We start from the raw sequence: 20,787 nt of genomic DNA, 5'->3' as shown, positions 1-20,787 counted from the left end.
GCTCCTGCTCCCCAAGGAAAACCCTGGCATCCTGGCTGTAGCCCTCCTCCTCGCTGCTGCCCTGCCCATAGGCAGGTTTGCAGGGCTATAGCCAGGGAAGGCACATCCCAATGCTTCCTTCCCTGGCTTCTGCCTCACAAACTTGCCTTCTGCTTATTAGCAACTACCAGACAAGAGCAACTTTTTGCTGGCAACCAAGAGGTTGCTAATAAGTGGAATCTACTGTATCCATCTCTCTCTCATCATATATAGAGATTGTAAGCTCTTTGGAGGAAGGATCACATTTTTGTTATGGCCCTGATTGAGGAAAACAATCCTCTTCAGAAAAAGCATTTAAGCACATGTTTAACTTTAAGCATGTGCTTAAGTACTTTCCTGAATAGTGGCTCATATATATGGACAGTTACTAGCACAGTGGAGCCCCAGTCCAAACCTGGGCCTCTAGGCACTACTGAATCATAATCATAATTGATAATAATCGTAATAAGCTGGAACTATTTCAGAAGCCCTGAATATTTCCATTACCTCTCAGCCAAATAATGCCTACTTAGCCTAGTCAAAGTTAATCCAGTTATGTCCTATCTCAAAATCCGCACACTAAAAACCGTAATGTTATTTTAAATGATTCTGCTCAGACATTGGAGAGGTCCCGACTTTCCTTAAAGAGATGCAACACAAAAGGAACACTTACAAGGAGAGGGCTGCAAGGTAGGAAGGTCAGTATGTATAGATAAGTGGATAGTTCCACTGTTTTCTCTCTTCAGGTCTGCATACAATTCCTGACTCTGTTTGCTAGCAAGTGAAAGAGAATTTAACATTCTCATCCTAGTCCCCCATCTGCCAACATCCCAATTCCGCCAAACACTTCAGCACAGATGGCAGTCTCTGCTCAAATCAGACATGGAACTGGAATGGGAGGGATAATTACATGTCAGGATTAGAACTATGGGTTAAGCCCTTCCCTTCTTACTTTTCATGAACACTAAATTCACTGACAAAATTTTTTTTTTTTTAAAAAAAAGGAAGGCTTGATTTTCTTTTCCCAGGGGAAGTAACATCTAGACCACACTTTTAAAGTCCCACTCCTCCTTTGCATTCATGACCTTTAATCCCCTCCAAGATAGCTGATTTAGCTGCCACCAAGATCCCAATACAATCTGTTTATCCATCTGTTAGCACCAAAACAAAATATTTCAATACACCACCTCAAATTGTTGCTGCTGATGCTGCCTGTCTGCTTGGTAAACTCCTGCATCACTTTTTACCTCAATTGCACTGGCTGATTTAGCCTTTTTCCTTAACTTCGCCCTTGCCAATAGAATGGAATACAGTTGCCATTTCAGTAACTCTAGTACTTAGTACACTCCACCACCACAACCACAATGAAGATGAACATCCCAATTCTCTGTGAGTTGTCAATCAATTTCTGAAGTTGAACATTACAGCGTATAGTCTACAGGCTTTAAAGGTTGCAATTAAAAATAAATAAGGTCTATTCGAAATATGAAGAGTATGATTCATGAAATAAGCAAACAATAACCCGATCATAACAAATATATTTGACCTTTCAAATAAGTGTAAGATGACTCAGGTTCGCTATTGCTGCCAAGTTTATTTTCCTCATAAGTTTTGCCACATTACGCTACAATAATCCTTCATTACTTCCAGCACAATAATGCATAGTCTATGGTTTACCTATAGTTGTCTGGTGTCTGCTTAGTTTATGTCAAGAAACAATTTGAGAATATGGTAATAAAGCCTCAATCACAGTAATGATGTATGATGGGCTGTAATTTCTCCGTGCTAATGGGTTACAAACAGTAGTACAATGACGACGGGAATCTCAGTGATTCATTATATGATTGCAATAATATCCAAATATCTTAATATAGATCATTATTAACTCATGCACACTAACAGCCTCTATATATTTCTATATACATATACAGATATAAAATTAATATGTCTTTCTACATAAAAGTTCACACAGCACAAAACATTTTGTGTTGAGTTCCCTAAATCAATGTTTAAAGCTGGAATTACTGCATTGAACTGGTTCTTTGAAAAGAAAGCCATTGATTTTAATCTGCTTGAAGCAATCAATTACTCCCTGTCCTCTTTATTCCAAACTGTAATGAAAACTAAACTGCGTTGTCTTGAAAACTAAATGTGAAGATGATCATAAACAGAATTTAAACTCCATGGATTATTCATATCTACCCATTTAGATTTGCCATTTCCATTATGAGTACATTTGCCATGAGCATTTAATGGACATCTAAAAGGGAATTCATTAAAGTAGGAGCTGTTGGCAGCACTTATGGGCTTCAGACTGCTTTATGTTTGCCTTTAATAGCTCACTATTATAAAAGTGATATATTGTGTTCATCCCATTAGTAGTTTGCAGAAAGGTCTGTAAGACATAACAAATCCTTTTGAGTATTGTCAGAATCAAAACTAAATCACAGGGTATTTTTTTCCAAGCAGCATATTACTATTCTAACAATGTACCATTTTAGGTCATCTGCATTTTGATGATGTGAGCCAAATAAAAATGTAGTTGCCAGATAGGTATGTTGTTTTTATTAAACATATGCAAATAATAATAGGGTTTCAGGTACACAACTCTCTTAAAATATGCCATGGCTCTTAAGAGGTAAACATGCTTAAAAATGAAATGTGTTTTCCATGAGCTCTGCACTCATTTTGGGCCAAACAGTGGGCTGGTTTGTAAGGAAGTTTAATGGACCCCCCTTATCTCCAGATTGTGGGTACCTTTGTGGGGAAGAGAGCAGCCTTCACAAGGCTGCCACATTTCCCCTCCCTCACAAGCAGGTGAAATACAGACCTGATGCAAGGTACTTCCTCCTTGGAGCAAGGGAGAACTCAGAAGGCACAGTTTACCTTCCACTCTGCTCCAAGGGCAATGCCACTATGCCCTGTCCCTTATCTGAGGCTCATGAAAGAACCATGATTGAGTCCTTTGGTTGAAATGAAACTTCCTTAGATACTGGAGCTCATTTCTAATTGAAAGCTGCATAGTTCTTTAAAATAGCTGTATAGTTTTAAAACTAAGAGTTCAAGAGTAAACATCTGCTGAAGGATATCTGCATAAAAAAGAGTCACTGTCAAGAACCTTTCTAATGAAACATGAAAAGTAATGTGGTATTACTTATTTACTTTGTTTGTCACAAAAAAACATCAATGACACTAGCCTATCTCAAGGAAGAGGTAGGCATTAACTTGCACTCTCTCTACTGACTCTCCAGCACTTTGGCACACAGTGTCTGTAGGTCCTATCAGACAAAGGATATATTTTTTTTAAATCTGCCAATGAAAATGGGATTTTAAAACCCATACAGTGGAACACTCTTAGTTTTAAGAGCGTTTGTGCTGTACATAAGAACGTAAGAATGGCCATACCGGGTCAGACCAAAGGTCATCCAGCCCAGTATCCTGTCTGCCGACAGTGGCCAATGCCAGGTGCCCCAGAGGGAGTGAACCTAACAGGTAATGATCAAGTGATCTCTCTCCTGCCATCCATCTCCACCCTCTGACAAACAGAGGCTAGGGACACCATTCCTTACCCATCCTACCTAATAGCCATTAATGGATTTAACCTCCAGGAATTTATCTAGTTCTCTTTTAAATCCTGTATCTCAAATAAAAATTCACCACAAATGAAGTTTTGTTATAATTCTTTAAGGTCTACTTGGCAAAAGTGTGTCTCCTTCTCACTTTGGGAGTTTTGGCATAGCAACTCTTCTCCCCATGTAGTTGCAAAGAGCACTGCCTGCTTGAAGGGGTGGCCATCACTCTATACTGACTTAAATTAAATTGACATAAGGCACTCAGATTGAAAGCATGTCCACACAAGGGGAATGTACCAATTTAACTAAATCAGTTTCTAACGCAACGTAGTTAAATCAGAACAATTTTCTCATACAGACGAGGCCTATATCTGTACTTCCAATGGGGAACAACCAGAAAATAGGCAACTTCTCTTCTAAGCAGTAGAGGATGTGGAGGCAATAATACTCTTGGAAAACAGCATTTATCACTTATCTGGCAGGTATGAAATGCTTCATTCCAAATGGATTAGCACCGTTGATCTTACATATAATGGACTGAAGGTGCATTCTTAGCAGAGTGAGGTATCACTATGAAGGGAGCCAAAATCCAAAGAAACTATTAGACTTTCACTGCCCGTTAATATAATATGTGGATTTTCAAGATAATTGTTGACTATAATTTTAAGGATAAAACTAAGTATTCCTCTAAAACAAATATTAATATAAAATGTACCTTATATATGCATACACATACATATGGACATGCCCACAAATTTAAGATAAATTTGACAAGGCTTTTTGAAAATATGAGCATTTAAAAATTAGATAATCTAACTTTAAATCTTTTTCTAACTTGCTTTGGTTCCTCATAACTTGATCTAGAAAGCATCACTAGTTCTCCTAATTGCTCAAAGGCAACCAACAGAGTAGGCTGAAAAATACAAAAAGGAAGAGATCGGATATTTGGTTTAAGGTGAAACAATCAGAACTCTCACCTGTCCAGCCTCACACACCTCTGCCAAAATACTGCTTTAGTACCAACTAGCTTTAAAAATCTCATGCACATTTGACTTAACCACCTTGGACTTTTCACAAGTCTTTAAGGTATGCCAATTTCTGTTGGTCTTTTTCATTCAGATTTACCAGAGGTATATAATGCACACCTAACAAAATCTCCAAACTGAGAAGTCCAAGTGAGTACCATAGAGTACTGTTTAGAGAATATGTCTTCTCTAAATTGTTGATCTTCCTTTTCAAGTCTCTGAATGTGAGGAAACATGTTTTCAGATGGAGAAGATGGCTTTGAGTACTCAACTGAAGTTCCTTCAAAAGATCACACTAGAGTTCCATATTAATAAATCAGTCCTTCCACAAATATTTTATTTCTATCCTCCACCCACCCTCTTGAAGTTTTGCTTTGTAATATTAAACTAAAAATATGGCTCAATGTCCTCAAGTGTTTCTTTTTTTTCCCCATGGCAGAGATCCTTAAAATACTTATCCCACTTTTGGGGAACCATTGTGGTGTGGGATGCTAGTAAATAACTCCAGTCATACAGCAGCAAGAATTCACATAGGGGATGAAAAATCTGAGTAGTTTGAATATTCAATTAAAAATCGTATGTCTGCTGAAATAATTTAAACACAAATATTTCCACACCAATCTCTGGTGTTCCTTCAACCACCATTTCAGCAATAACTTTAAATGATATCAGGAGTAAGAATTACTTACTCAGGTTCTGAACTCACTAGGACCACTGTACAGATAATAGAATTTTAACTGGTAGCCACTGAAAGCTGATCTCTGGTTCAATAAGGCCATTGGGCCTAAGAGAAACATTCCACTAGTACTTTGAAGGAAGTTGCTTAGTCAAAGTCAGAATAGACGTGGTGAGCTGGGGGGTGCTCATTACTTCTTAATGCTCTCAAATTGATCATTCCAATACCGCAAATGGGTAGCCTTTGTGATGGACTGATGGTGTGCTCTACCTGTGCAGTAATAAGCCAATGTAATAATTGCAGGAGTCTGGAAACCGCCTAACAAGCTTACTGACAAGAAGATGTCTGTGGCATTCTAGTGCCCAGTCTGATAGTCTGGGAGCTCATCCTGGCATAGATGGGTCGCTATCTCCATCATATACTGGTCAAAACACAAGCAACTATAGAATAAAAAGAAGAGTATTCTGTACTGAAGAAAGAATTCTGCACGCACTTTTATTATATTTAGTGATCACAAGGAGAGGTAAACCTTTCTGACGCCATGGGCTACACAATAGTTATAGACTGACACTTTGAGCTGCAGTTATCCAAGGGCACCTCCTCTCATTAGGCGACATACTGAGCTGCATCAGGCTACTTGTTTACCAAACGCTGTCATTTCTCATCTCTCAGACCTCTGGGGAATCAAATATTCCATTATTTTTTCAGTGTCCTAAATCACTTTTATTAACTTGTGACAAAAACAGGAATTATTGGAGGCAGAAGGCTGTCTGTTTACCTACTGGTTGCTAAATCATCAAAAATGAAAATTTTCAGTGTCTTGGGATATAGTTGAAGAACGAAAGGACAGCATGTGATTCCATAGTAAGTGTCCAGTATAATGGGTGGAGTACTAAAACGTCCCCTAGATTAATCAAGAGCATTGCTGATCTTATTGTGGTCATTTAAAAGTGATGCTTCATGAAAGCATTTGGAGATAGAGATGGAAAGGTCTTCCTCTACACCTTTCCACAGCTAAAAGTAAATGGAAGGGATCTTTTAATTCAATGGATTGTCACACAGGACATTGAGCCTGAGTGGGCAATAAGTATTGCAAAGAATCCTGAACTGCCTACCTTTAAATGGGCTGAATGAGAGATTAAAAACATAATTAAGGTAGACCCCAGAGAGTCCTTAAATTTAAGTCTTCTTGTAAACAACTTATGGGTATAGGTCACTACTGTTGGATCCAGCTTTGGACATGCCCCACTCAATCTTCTTTATCCAACTAGAGAAACTATAATTTGTTGACAGCCTAAGGGAGAAGGTAGCATGTGAATTGCTCAAATGCTAGGCTGAGCCACGTATTAACAAGTGGACAAATAGAGTTCTGTGTGCTGAATTACTTTTTCTTTTAGTTAGCGAACTGGAGACTTTATGTATAGTTGTTTACACAAGTAACATCTGTCAAAAATGTCTTGACTCAGTGGAAAAAGAGAAGGGCGGGGGATGACATTTCACTCTCCTCAGAGGAGGAAAGGTATTGAACCTTAACAATGTCCTCCTCTAATTACACTAGGAAACTCTTTCCTATGGTCCCAGTCTTTTCCCAAAATAACCAATCTTTGGGAGCAGGCCAGGCCATTTAATATTTTGGCAATGTAATGCAAATTTGAGTGCAGACCAAGACAAAGGCCCAGTTCACATTTATGACAATTTCATTACGTTTCCAAAGCAAGGGAACAGGAACACTGAGGCAGTAGATCAAACTTCATTTATATCTCAAACCATAAGTGATCCTGATACTATAATCACACATTTGGCTGTTGTGCTTTGCAGGAAACAGTTCTTAGTAACTCGACTCTATGCCTTCATCTCCATTAGAGTGAATATGATTTATTGCTCGTTAGATTGGATGGGTAAGTGACAGTATCTTGACGACGAGAATCAGGTTCCCTAAACATGCCTTCTTTATGTTACTTGTCTTTCCTTATATCTTCTAAAGGATGCAGATGGTGTTTGTTTTTCCAACACAAATGCTTGGAAATAAGTCTTGATTTGCAAATTAAAACTAGGAGTAAACCTGAACAGGAGAAATGCAGGTAAAGTGAACACATTTTACAGCAATGACTAAGGTGTGATGATATGTGACTGGAGGTGGCGGGGGGGGGGGGGGGGGGAGAAATGGCAGGCACTGGGAAATTAAGAATCTTATTGGAACTTGTGCCTGATTGACAAAAGACATGGAAAATACTCCTAGAGACTGGACTGGCAAAGATTATGTTTAAGAATGACAATTCACGTGTGATATTTAATATAGACCTTATAGCTGACTGTAAAGTTAGAGTTTTAACATTTTCACTACTTTATCCTGGCTATCCATCTGTTCATGGCTACATGTCTCAGAGGTATCTGTCCATACGTAATTTTACCTTCAAAGAATGTTACTTAGAGAAAATTATTTCCTAACTTTAAAATTAAGTGAATTGAGTGCTCATGAAGTAAAGCTCATTTGCTTATCCATAGTACAGGTATAAAATGAGCAGCAGCTGTCCAGCCTTCCCCACACTGCCCCAGAGACGGCCCTGAACCACCTCGACTTGGAGGGTCCATCTCTAGAGATCAGAGGGGTGGTTATTCTCCATGCCCATTCAATCTTTGGCAAACCTAAGTGAGCAAAATACTGTAAATATAACCACGCAAGACGCAACTGGTTTTGAGGTTTCAAAATACAAATTTTAAATATGGCACAAAATTTTAAGTACACTCTCTGTTTAATGACTGATATGCCTTTCTTCTGATGAAAAATGTTATAAACAAATTTGACTTGAGCAAACTTGCAGTCTTAAGTTATTTTTGATTGATGGGCAATTGAAATCTGTTAATTTGTCACCACCTTTGAAGGAAAATCTTACTTGCAAAAATATAAGGACCAAAGTGGGATGAGAAATTTCAGGGCTTCTACAACAAAAGCTGAGTCTTTCTCCTGCAGAGATATCCTCTGTTTCCTACTCATTAAAAGTTAATGTCTGGTCATTGGATTTTACATTGTCTCTCCAGGGCACTCCGATGTGTTGACTCCATTCAGTTCTTGATACTGCATTTGATACCAGCTCAGACAGGCCTATACCCTGCATGCCCTACACTTAAAAGTTAGGTCGACATAGCTACAGTGCTTGGGAATCTAAAAATTAACATCCATGAGCACATGATCTAACCCTGGTGTTGGAGAGGTGGATTACCTACATCAGTGGTTCTCAACCTTTCCAGACTACTGTACCCCCTTTTTGGAATCTGATTTGTCTTGCATACCCCAAGTTTCACCTCATTTAAAAACTACTTTCTTACAAAATGAGACCTAAATATACAAAAAAGTGTTAGAGCACACTATTACTGAAAAATTGCTTACTTTATAATTTTTACCATATAATTATCAAATAAATTGACTGGAACATAAATATTATACTTACATTTCAGTGTGATACTTGAATCTGTTTTTCACTTGTGATCCTTGTCTGAAGCCCGAGCCCCAGGCGGTAGGGCTGAAACAGGTAACTTAGCTTCACAGGATCCAGTGGCGTGAACCACGGTCAGTTGCCCTGCTTGCCACTCCCTAATGCCGGCCCTGCACTTGCGACCCCTCTGGAAGCTGCAACCCCCAGGTTGAGAAACACTGATCTAGATGGGTTGAGTACCCTCTGAAAGACCTCTGAGCACCCCCAGGGGTACACATACCATTGGTTGAGAACCACTGACCTACACTGACAGAAAAATCTCTTCTACACTATAGTACCACAGTGCTATAGTTGTACCTCTGTAGTGCCACTAGACCCCTGTCAGTGCTGTAGGGTTGACATGGTCTCTGAGCCCTGGTCTACACTAGCGGGGGGAAAGATCTAAGTTACGCAACTTCAGCTATGTGAATAACGTAGCTGAAGTCGATGTACTTAGATCAAATTACCGTGGTGTCTTCACCGCGGTGAGTCGACTGCTGCTGCTCCCCCATCGACTCTGCCTGCGCCTCTCGCAGTGCTGGAGTACAGGAGTCGACGGGAGAGCACTTGGGGGTCGATTTATTGCGCCTAGAGTAGACGCGATAAATCAATCCCAGCTGGATCAATCACTGCCCACCGATCCGGCGGGTAGTGAAGACATACCCTGAGAGTCTTGTCTTACTTCCCTTCTCCAAGGGAGGAATTAATTTCGTCACACCAAGTGGGTAGCAATACAATGTGAGTGGGTAAACTGAGTCATGCATTTTTGTAAAAACATTCCCACATTCTCCACCCTTTCTATCTTTCTAAATCACTCTTTAGAGAGAACTGAGATCAAACAAAGGGTATGTCTACATTGCAGTTAGAGGTGTGATTACAGCTCAGGTAGGAATACTCATGCTAGCTTAAATCTAGATAGGCTTGTTAAAAATAGCAGTGAAGACACAGTGGCATGGGTTGTACAAGCTCACTTGGAAACCTAAATACATACTTGAATTGCTAGCTTTAGCTGGGGTTGGCACTACCATGTCTTCACCACTATTTTCAGCAGCGCTAGCTAGATTAAAGCTAGCACAGGTATGCCTCTCTGAGCTGCAATCAAAGCTTTGGACTAAACACCTTATGCAACAATGAGATTTCATGACATGTTTTGTCATGGTCTGCACTTTATGTATTAAATAATATTTTGTAAGGGGGCTAGTACTCGTTTAGCAGAAGCTTTAGCAGCCTGCTACTTACACTTGGATCCTGCACTCTTCACTGAAACAATAGCTGGGGTGTCCATTTTTTACCATCTAAATTTTATTGAACCTTTTGTGCAAAATGTTACATTTTCCGTGACCTCCCATGATAAGGTCTCTCAGTACCTCCTCTGTGACTCCCATGCAGATCTTAACCAAATATTGGATTAGTAATTCTATGTCATTGGACATAGGAAGTTTGTGGTGGCAGATGCAGGAATAAAATCCACTTCTCCAGCATAGCATTCAGCTTCCTTAACTACAAGAACATTCTTTTTCTTCCTACAGTTTCCTGTCTCATTACTACACATCTTCCAACTTCTGCAGCAAATGAGGCAAGGATCTTACAGACAAACAGCCTTATTCACTACACAAACAGGATTCATTCCCTCAGCTCCATCCAGTCTGCGTACTGGGATGGCAAGGGTCTTCTGGGGGGGGAGAAAAGGTAATATGACATTATGTAATTAAAGACTACACCAAAATGCATGAATACAGGTGGGTCAAATTAAGGTTGAATGGGCAACCTTAATTGTGGTATTTCCTAACTTTTGAATATTTGACATTGCAATATTAAGATACGCTTTTTTGCATATTTTAGACATTCATTTATCTCTACTTTATAATGTGATTAAGTTAGTCCATTTATTCACACCAGCCACTACCTGTATGAACATTTATATAATTAGTATTTAATCCTATATTTATAATCAAAACGTTGGTTTCTATAAAGTTTTGTGCTGTTAGAGAGAATATTTTTCCAAAAAAAATTAAGCAATCTTCAAAATAAATAATGATCATAGTTCAGTTCTGCAACTGGCTCTAACTCAGCTTTATTCTGTAGCTGCTAATAAAGGCACATTATCATGTTCAGGCATTGCAATTATCACTGAAATGTGTATGTCCATTAACCACAACATTAGGCTGAGGATATAATTACTGTCTAGAGCCAATATCTTTGTGAAGCTACATCTATGATGCTATTAAGTTATAAGCAATATTTTGTAAACTAATATTTAAACGATTCAGAATTGATACCATCACTTGCAGACCTTAAAAGTAATACTGCTTCCATTCAAATGATTGACTTCTTAAGTGCTTGGCAAATATATTATCGGGTTATTTGGATATGATTATAATTTGTGATTTGAGAGAGATTAGTATTTTTTAATAGCAATTGCCCAGAACAAATTAATCTTGTGGGGTGAGGGGGAGGTATTGTTGTATATAAAGCCAAGTGCTGATAAATCAATGGCACAGTATGTCAGAAAGAGCTATGAGAATGCTTTGTTATAATGAGGGTTGTATTACAGGGTATTTAGTATAGAGATTCAGAAAGGAATTTTAAAAAAGGAGTCTCCCCAAATCATATTCCAAGTGTGTGGTTGAAGTGGGAGTTAAGTGTGTGTTCTTATACCATGTCACTGTCTTGGGCCATATTCTGCTCCTACTATAATCAAGGGGAGATTTCTCACATCTTAGGATTCTCTTCCTGCTCTCATCTTACATAAATCTAGACAACTTCTAAACTAGGTCAAATGGGTAATAAGTAGTGCAGAATATATGGTATCAGATGGACCCACAAAGTGAAAAATGTGCTCTTCTGCTCTGCTTCTTGCGTGTTTTGTGGGGTTCTTTTTAAACAAAATAGGCATCTAGAGCAGTCTTTAACTCCTGAATGCATTGCAACAGGATGGCAGAGATTCAAATTAACTTTAAGAATTTGAGAATTAAACAAAATGCATGAATTAATATTTTCTGTTTCACCAGCAAGTGAATATCATTCATTAATTCATCTACTCATCTCAGGAATTGAAAATGTCAAGCAAAGCAGCTGTTAGGGGCTACATGTTGTACCCGACTTCACCTTGCAATGCTCTTTGTTGTATTTTGAATGCAGGTGTACTGGAAATACTTATAGTAACCAGGGGCAGCTTCCTTACTAAATCCTCCTAATAGCCAAATAGTCTTCCCTTCCCTAACTTATTAACTATTTAAAGCTTATTCATGTTGGACTTCTATATTTGCCTTCCTGTAATATATTTGTTTGTTGGCATTCTATATTGGCCTTAGATCAAGGCTGTTTGTATGCCTTTAGGATTTTTAAAACAAAGCATATTTAATAGAGCTGGTAGGAAATTTTTCATCTAAATGATTTTTTGGCAGAAAAAAAGGGCTTTTCGCAAAATCAAAATGTTCCACAGGAAGATTTCAGTTTTGCCAAAAAAATTTCGATTTTTCCATTGGGAAAACTGAAATGACCCCCGCCTCAGAAGGCTCTAAAGCACAGATGATAAGAGCTTTCCAGGAGGGCTGCCAAGGCCTGACTCTGGTGCTCAACCTCTCTCCTTCCCCCCTCCAGTTCTGTTACATGGAGATGCAGAAAGCCAGGCTGCACAGTCTGTGTGCTTCTCCCCTTTCTCTTCCCCACACACCCACCCCACTCCACATGCTAGGGCCAGCAATGCAAAGACCCCAGGCACTCAGCCTCTCTTCTTCCCCTCCCCTCCAAGCTCTGAGGCTGGAGTGGCTGAGCTTTCTGACTCTCTTCCTCTCTGTCCTTGAAGCTTGGGGGAAGGCTGTGTGTCTGGGTTCTCTGTCTTTTGGGCTCCCAGAGCTGGTGGGGAGATGGGGAGGCTGAGTAGCTAGGCTCTCTGTCTTTTTGTCTGGGAGGAAAGCTACGTGGCCAGGCTCTCTGCCTCTTTGGCCCCATAGCTGGGGGAGGCGGATAGTTGCCTCTTGAGTGGCTGCCAGAGAGGCTGGAAGGCTGTTGTCAATTTCACTTTCTGCCCAAGTGAAATTGACAAAAGTCTTCCAGGTGGGCAGACTTACTCACTTAGGTGGGAGACTCTCCATTGACTTCATGAGCTTTGAAGCAAGCACTTTAAGAACAGCATTCTGTTGTTGTGGAGTACAGTCTGGTAGCCATGCTGTGGAAAATACTAAAGCCAAGATCTGTCCCTATGATGTAAATGATTACTGTCTTTAATATACGTTCTTCCACATATTACTGAACATTACTCCAAATTAGAAATATTTCATCAGAATCCTTCTATTTTATCCATAATTTCATTCCCCATGATCATTAACTAACAATGTGTGTGTGGCAATATCCTATTCTCGGATACAAGTTTTTTAATAACCAGAGTATTTGTAAACTATAGCATATTTTTGACAAGGAAGTCATGGCTTATCTCAGTTTTATCTACATAAAAATAAATTGTTGCCTCCTCTTTCCATCTTTTGAAACTTTAATCATTCCATACCCCTACTCGAATGTATTACGGAGGCAAGTTGCACCCAGTTCTCATTATGATGCTTCCTTAACAAACTCTACATGTTAAACTCAAGTGAGAGGCATTTCATGCAATCTGAAAAATATTCAGTTCAATTAAAAATAATTGATGCATGGTGAAATAATTCTTCCCAAAGCTGCTGTAAAATCTTCAAAAAATAAAGCTACTTAATAATTTTCATCTCCTACAGGCTACAGAGAAGCATTATTGCATATTAAAAATTGGAGTGCCGTTTTCCCAGAGGTAAAAGAAAGTTATTAAAACAACCTATTTATTGTTGTTATAACTATCCATTTGTGCTACACAAAAAGTAACAATTTCAGTACATTAAAAGAAAAGCTAATTAAGGCATAATTAGTATTTTCTGTATTTTGATAATTAGGGGTTAGTTGGCTATTCCTTTTCAAATTTCTATTTGATGCACCCCGACAATATCTTTAATGAGCAACTAACACTATTGAATCCCTGATGGCTGAGGAGTTTAGTGACCACTACTACATTACTCCCATTTATCACTGCCTCTTTACCTATAAATTAAACTAGCCCTGTAGCTATGTTGATCTACTTTATATCAATTTCTTCATCCATATCAGCTGAATATGTATGGCATTAACCTCATTTACTAGTTGGGAAAAGCTGAATTAAAATGAGATCTAATTTCTAGTGCACAGCACAATTTCAAAACTGCCTGCTAATTTCCACCACCTGTCAGCACAGCAATCCTTTACTTTCTTGTAATGAAATAAAACAATGTATATATTTTACACCTCAGAAAAAGGGTCATCACTCAAAACTGTTAAGATATCATTAATCACGAAGACACTAAGGCCCCGATCCTGTTACGTAGCTTGCACAGGCCAATGCCTGCACCCACACAGAGCTCCAGTTAAGTCAATGCGGATCTGCATAGGCACAAGGATCCTACTATGTGTAATGCTTTACAGGATCAGAGCCAAAAGTATCCAAATTCTGTATGTGTATTTCTTGTTCCTACCAGCTCTAATGTTATCATGCCTACAGAGATAGTGTAGTGAAGAGATATCAACGTAAGTCAATATAGCAGACGTTCTGCATTAGAGAACAAACGTGGCCCTAAATTCAAAAAGTGCTTAAATGATGTCAGAATACCCTTGGATTGTGCTTTTAGCAATAGCAAATTACATTTACCAAGGCTGAAAATTATCCTAAAATCAACATATTTTGTTCCTTTCTTCCCCCTCAATATACTGTTGTCTAATTTTAACTCTCCTAATTATTGTTTATTATGATGCAGCTCTATTTCTCAAAAGCGCACATTTTACATTTACAAGTTAAAAGATTGGAAAAGCATCTTAATATGAATGTAGTCCCAAATATTATTTAATAGCTTGACCTCCTTTATATTGATTAGACAGATAAGTAGATGGAATGTGATGGTATTATACATAATATACAGCAAGAGATCTTCCCCCCCACCAAAATCAATAATTAGTTAAACTACTTCACAATAATTCCCCAGTTTAGGAATAACTTTTACGTGGATAACTAAAATACAATAATCTCTACCATTTACCCTTCTCCATAGCTTCTACGCCCAAATGAGAATACTGGGCCAGATTCCCTGGACTGCTCAGCTGGCACAAATGGAGTAAAACTGCCCGTATCTCCCTAGCTGGGCATGGGAGCTTGCTCTTATTCTAGAATACTCTACCATTGCATCCCTCCATTTTTATGCATGGGGCAGCAAGAAGCGTGGCAGGTCAGAACACACTAGACCCCAGTATTCCTAAACTAGTGAGTGGTCCCTTGGGAACCACTGCCATTTAGTGTAGATTAGAACAGCCCCCAGACTGCTCTAACCTACACTGGGGTTAGGACAGAGCCAGGGGAAGACAATCAGCCTCCGTTACATTCTCAGACTAAACCAAGAATCTGGCAAGTTGGATTTCAAATTTGAAACTTTTATTTTAAAATGGTTCGTACTGGAATGTGGAACTGAAAATGTTTTGCTTTACAAATACTTTTGAAGCTGTCAGATATATACTTGCAAAACCTGATTATCTGAATTAGGAGCTAAAACTCACCCTCCTCAAGCATATGCACAAATAGGTAAAGAGGTAGACAAGCTCATTGGAGCTCCTGGACCCAGTTCTGGTTTCCTCCCAAAATCTGTGGCGTTCACACCCTGCAGGTCATCTGCAGCCAGATTAATGGAACAGGTTTCTGGGCCAGGATGTGGGAGTTGTCTGTACATTTTAACCAGAGTACTCCCCTGCCTAACCATACAAGTCCTCAGGAAGACCACTCCTGATCCTAACAGGACTAATCTGTGATGGAGCTCTGTTAAGTGCCACAGCCAAATCAAAGCACTTGCTCTTACTAATGCTACTTTCACAAGGCTGCCCTTGCCCAAAGGTGTAATAGGACCCAATTCTGGCCTTAAGTGTTTTGGAAATTGCTGTAGAATGACCCAATCCTAAAAATATAACCCAAGGTTAAAAGCTATTAAATAGCACCACATGCTGTACAAAGTAAAGATGGCAAGTGCATAATTAAGGTAGACATAATCCTTAATCCATGGTGATGGGGGAGAAAAAGGAAAATGGGGAGAGGAAGGAAGACTAAAGATAGAGGCCACAAAGCAATGAAAATGATGGACAGTATTAGAGCACTGATTCTGAATTCATTCAGCACCTTAACATTTTGAATTTAATTTCTTTAAAAAAAATTATCTTAGGTTATAAAGTATGTAAAACCACTAGAGCAGTCTAGTGAGTAAATCCGATCACCACCTTCAAATCTAGTACATACTTACAACCATACTCAAAAAACAAAACCACAGAAATTAAAAAGGAGCTGATAGTTAGACGGAGTCTTTTGTTTTTAAAAATACAGTTTGTCCAAGAGTGTTGTGGGGCATCTGAGTGTGTATGTACATATGTATGTTTTTAACTTCGCATCCTAGAAACATAGCAACTCAGTCTATAAAAGGAAAAGGAAATTTAAGCCAAGAGTAACTTTTTATAACTTTACTATAAACTTTAAATGTATGAGAAACTTAACAACACACAGTTAGTAATAATGACAGTTGCTATTACTGTGAGGTCAGGATATGCAGACACCACCAACTTGACTTGGTTTAAGTGACCGCCATAACTTTTATCAAACCTATTAAGCTTATGCATTTTATCATCTGAGTTGTACTGCAATTATTTATTATCCAGAAAAGAAAAAAAAAACTCTCCAATGTGCTATATTCAGATTTACCCAAGGTAATATCAAGCCACAAACTGATGAGAACCAAAGAGCCCAGATACAGTGAGATGTGTCTCCCCAAGCCATAATCATCCAAACCAGCCCTCTTTCTGTGACTAAATTAAACATGCATTGCAGCTCTATCACAAGCAGCACTTCCCCAGGGCAGAAGTTCTCAAGCTATGGTCCATGGACCATTGTCGACATGCTGGGCACTTGCTGGTGGCCTATGTAGCATTTACAGATCTTGTCCTGACCTGTTTCCTGCTACTAAACTGTATAAAAAGACAGCTGAAAATACACTCCTTACTTTCCTAATGTTACTCTTCCATTTAAGCATTTTTTGTACTTGCTATGGGAAAGTAATATGAATACTGATGACAGGAGAGATCACCTGATAATCTCTCTATGAAATTGCATTAAACATAATTAAATAGTTTGAGAATGCCTGCTGTACAGTAAGTTTAAACTCCCTCAACTCACATGTGCACACACACACACACACACACCCCTCCCCACCCACCCACCCCAAAACCAATCTGTGGAGAGGTAAAACTTCTTTCTAAACACAATACAGTGATGGTTTCCTGTAGACCTAAGCATTCTGGGAAACACTACATATACTGTTGGCTCTCAACACTTGTGACTGCATATCAACAATGCCCCTACAAAAGTAAATTTCAAAGGTAGAGGGGAAGTTTGCCAACCACTGACAATGGACCAAGAAAGCACTCCTGCCCATCACCCCTTCCCCCAATTCAAAGACCTGGTCATTTATTCCAAGCCCAAAAGGGAAATCAAGTGACTGAGGAAGTTTCAGATCTGCCAGACAGGAGGAAGGAAACACCCCACTATCTCACTAGGATATCAATCCTCACCCCTCACATATACCAGAGCACTACTTAGGGCATGTATCTGGCTAAAATCTATCCTCTTAAATATCCTCAAAAACCATACTTTAGCAATACAACACATGTAAGAGAAAGGGTCATCTCCCCCTTGAGCGTGTATGTTATTTCCCTCAAATATCCATGATATTTCCACTACCACTTACATTTTCTGAACAGGAAGAAATAATCACCTTTAATAATAATAAAACAAAAATAAATGTACATATGGGTCACAAGTTAAGAATATTGACAAAACCCATTTAATAAATTAGTCAAATAATGAAATACAAAGTGTTCTGTAATAAATAAGACTTTCGTTACTGAAGTAATGGGCCAGATCCTCATGTGAGGCTGATCTGCTAACAGATTGTTGGTGGTGGCACAAACATGGTTCAAAAAGTTCATCTCTGCATTGCTTTGATCCAAATGATATTCTGCTCAGAGGCAGACCCCAGGCACCATGTTAGAACAGCTGTCGGTTGTCCAAAGAGTTGAAAACACAGCCCAAGATCAGCACAGCCCAGGGCAGTTCCAGACACATCTCCTTCCTGTTACACTAACGGCTCCTGTGTCAGCAATATGCCACCAAAGGATTAGCTTTATAGTGGGATTAGTCTGGTTGGACCAGTTACATCAGCTTTAGGACAAAAATACACCAGTAGTGCTACACTATACCATACCAGAGAATATGGCCCAATAGCACTTAGAAACATATCACATATGTTAATGTGTACAACTCGGAAAGACTATATCCTAGTGCATTACTCTTTCATTGACAATATAGTAGCACCTGCTCAGTGGTACCACAAATATGTAGTGGCACTATGGGAGCAGCCTTTGCGGCTTTTTCAGTTTACTTAGAAAGAAAACCCTCGAGGACCATTTAATGAACAATAGACCATAGGCAATGAATTTGCTGAATTATTTTCATTGTCTCTCCTACAATCTATGTATCTGATATTCGATGTTATAGGAGGTTTTAAAATGTAGCTCCAAATTTACACCAAGCCAAAAGAAACTTTGCTACATTACACTAACTGTAGAACAAGTCTTGTAATTAAGTTAGATTACTCAGTTTTCTGAGTATATGAACATAAGATCAAATGTTTTAACAAAGTTCACATAAAACTATTTCAAACTATCTCAATATGGCTGAAATATGCAGAATATCCATTATCTGTTCTGTAAACAAAACTTTGTACAACAATCTGAATCATCGTGAATATTTATATAAATGGATATTAACTTAGCCAATTGATATATATCTGTTTTTCTGCTTCCAAGCGTGAATCCTTTTATTGCATATTTGTAGCTACCTGCCAGCAATATGCAGTACCAGAGGATTTACAACTGCGAGGATAGAATGCCATCTGCTGCTACAAATGCCGCTACAGCAGGAAAAAACAATAAAAAGATAGCACAAGTTCTGTTTTCTATTTTTCTCATACACATAAAATATCAAATAAATATAGTTTGGGATCAGTTTTTAAAAATACACCAACTTCAGTGGGGTTCGACACACAGGATTCTACACATATGGAGCTAATTGCAAGAACAGGCATGCAAATTCTGTTGACAACAGAAAAATCGGGGTCTCACACTCACTCACACACACACATACACACACCCATCCCAGACCCACCATGCACAGGTCTCCTCTGACTTTGTGTACTGGGGTATAGTCCTCATAATGGAAAATTCTGGGACAAACCTCTTCCTCTATCAGGTTTTAGTGCAGGAGTGGAGTGACAGGCCTCAAGACATTAAAGTGGTGAGGCCAATAAGACTCCACTCATGCAAGGAATGGTGGTAGAATTCGGCCCTGAATGGGGAAAAATATGAAGTACAATTTCTCTATAAATTAAAATTATACTGGTAGAAGATATAGTCAACTCATAAAAATGGGCATATAATGGACACCGAGTTGCAATCAGATTGGTTGTTCTATTCCTAATACGGTAACTAGACTTTTAAAAAAGACCTCAAATTTTTTTCACCATTAGTAGTAGTTCTGTAAGAAAGCCTTCCCGAACCGTCATGACAGTTGACCAGTTTGGTCACAAATAAGATATCGGTGACTACTGCTTTAATCCATACACATCTATCTGGGGAAAACAGAAATCCTGACATTCTTACATCATTTCCCCCCATCTTCTTTAAATGAAACTAGTTGTGTTCTTTTTCTTATAAGGGATCTACAATACATCAAATTAAAAAACATTTTTGATATTTAGTAACATTTTAATCAACCGTTAACTATTTCAGCTTTCATATGAATGGCAGTTGTGACAGCAATCTTAAGACTTCTCAGCCAGTAAATGTAATACATTTCATGTGCATCATGTTATGATTTAGTGTGCAAGAACTCAAACTTTACATCTTCTTTTGACAGAGAAGCTCCAGGCAATTGAGTGTTAATGCTTCATTTTTAGGACATCATTTCACCCAGACCCAAATTCTTCCCCCAGTTGTACTTCAGTACTATCCCTACACCAGAATGATAATGGAAGGCACAGCTTCTGCTGGATTGGCTGGGAGAGGGTGCTAAAAAAACCATGACAGTCTAGTATAGCATACTATACTCCATCATTCATTAACAGGTCAGTTCCACCCAGCATCAGCCCGGACAGCAAGAGCCCACACACAATAAGGAGAATTAGGACATCAATACATTTATTTACCACCTGACAAAAATCAGATATTATTGATCAGAATGATTATGACAATCTTGCTTCCACTGAATTTCAGTCAATGGGAGTTTTGTCAGATTTGAGCAGGACTGGGAGCAGAATCTGTTATTGTAATATTATAAAGCAATTTGTCATATTTGAAAAACACAAATCAGCTTTGGCAATTAAAGCAACACTTAAGTTTCCATGAAAAAGTAATTCAGCATAATATAAAACTTTATTTTTAATATCAAAGTAAGGAGCCATTCAATAACCCTAAAGTATGATTCAAACCAAAGGGGATAAAATAATCCTTTGGTTTGGGACTGTTCACCAGAAAGCATGAGTACAATAAGTAAAAAAAAAATCTTAGTCACTGTCAAAAGTCTTGCTAAAGATTTGCCTGGGGCTCAAACACAAACAAACAATGTTCCTTCAATCTTTCTCAAGATCAACTGATACTGTCTTACTGATGCTCTCTTTATAATATCTATATTATGACTGTCCCCTACAGTTAAGGTGAATTAACTGCTGCTTCTTCCAAGAATGTATCTTACTTTTCCCTATTCCTTCCCTATTTAAAATGCAGAAAAGCCAAGTAATGTGAGAAATACAGTGGAAACTGCATAAATGAGTAACTGTCAAAAGAAAAGAACTATTAAAAGAATAAATCTTGTGTACCCAGATGTAAAA

General features: G+C 38.6%; 1 protein-coding gene across 1 annotated transcript in view; it reads right to left on the bottom strand.

The window, feature by feature from the left end:
* Nucleotides 1–20,787, bottom strand: part of RANBP17 (RAN binding protein 17) — a 257,021-nt gene that overhangs the window by 186,668 nt on the left and 49,566 nt on the right. The gene's annotated exons all lie outside the window — the stretch shown is intronic.

The sequence above is a fragment of the Natator depressus genome, chromosome 8 (assembly GCF_965152275.1).
Source record: "Natator depressus isolate rNatDep1 chromosome 8, rNatDep2.hap1, whole genome shotgun sequence".
NCBI classification, from domain to species: domain Eukaryota; kingdom Metazoa; phylum Chordata; order Testudines; family Cheloniidae; genus Natator; species Natator depressus.
The sequence above is the reverse complement of the archived record's forward strand: the minus strand, read 5'-3'. Positions and strand labels throughout refer to the sequence as shown.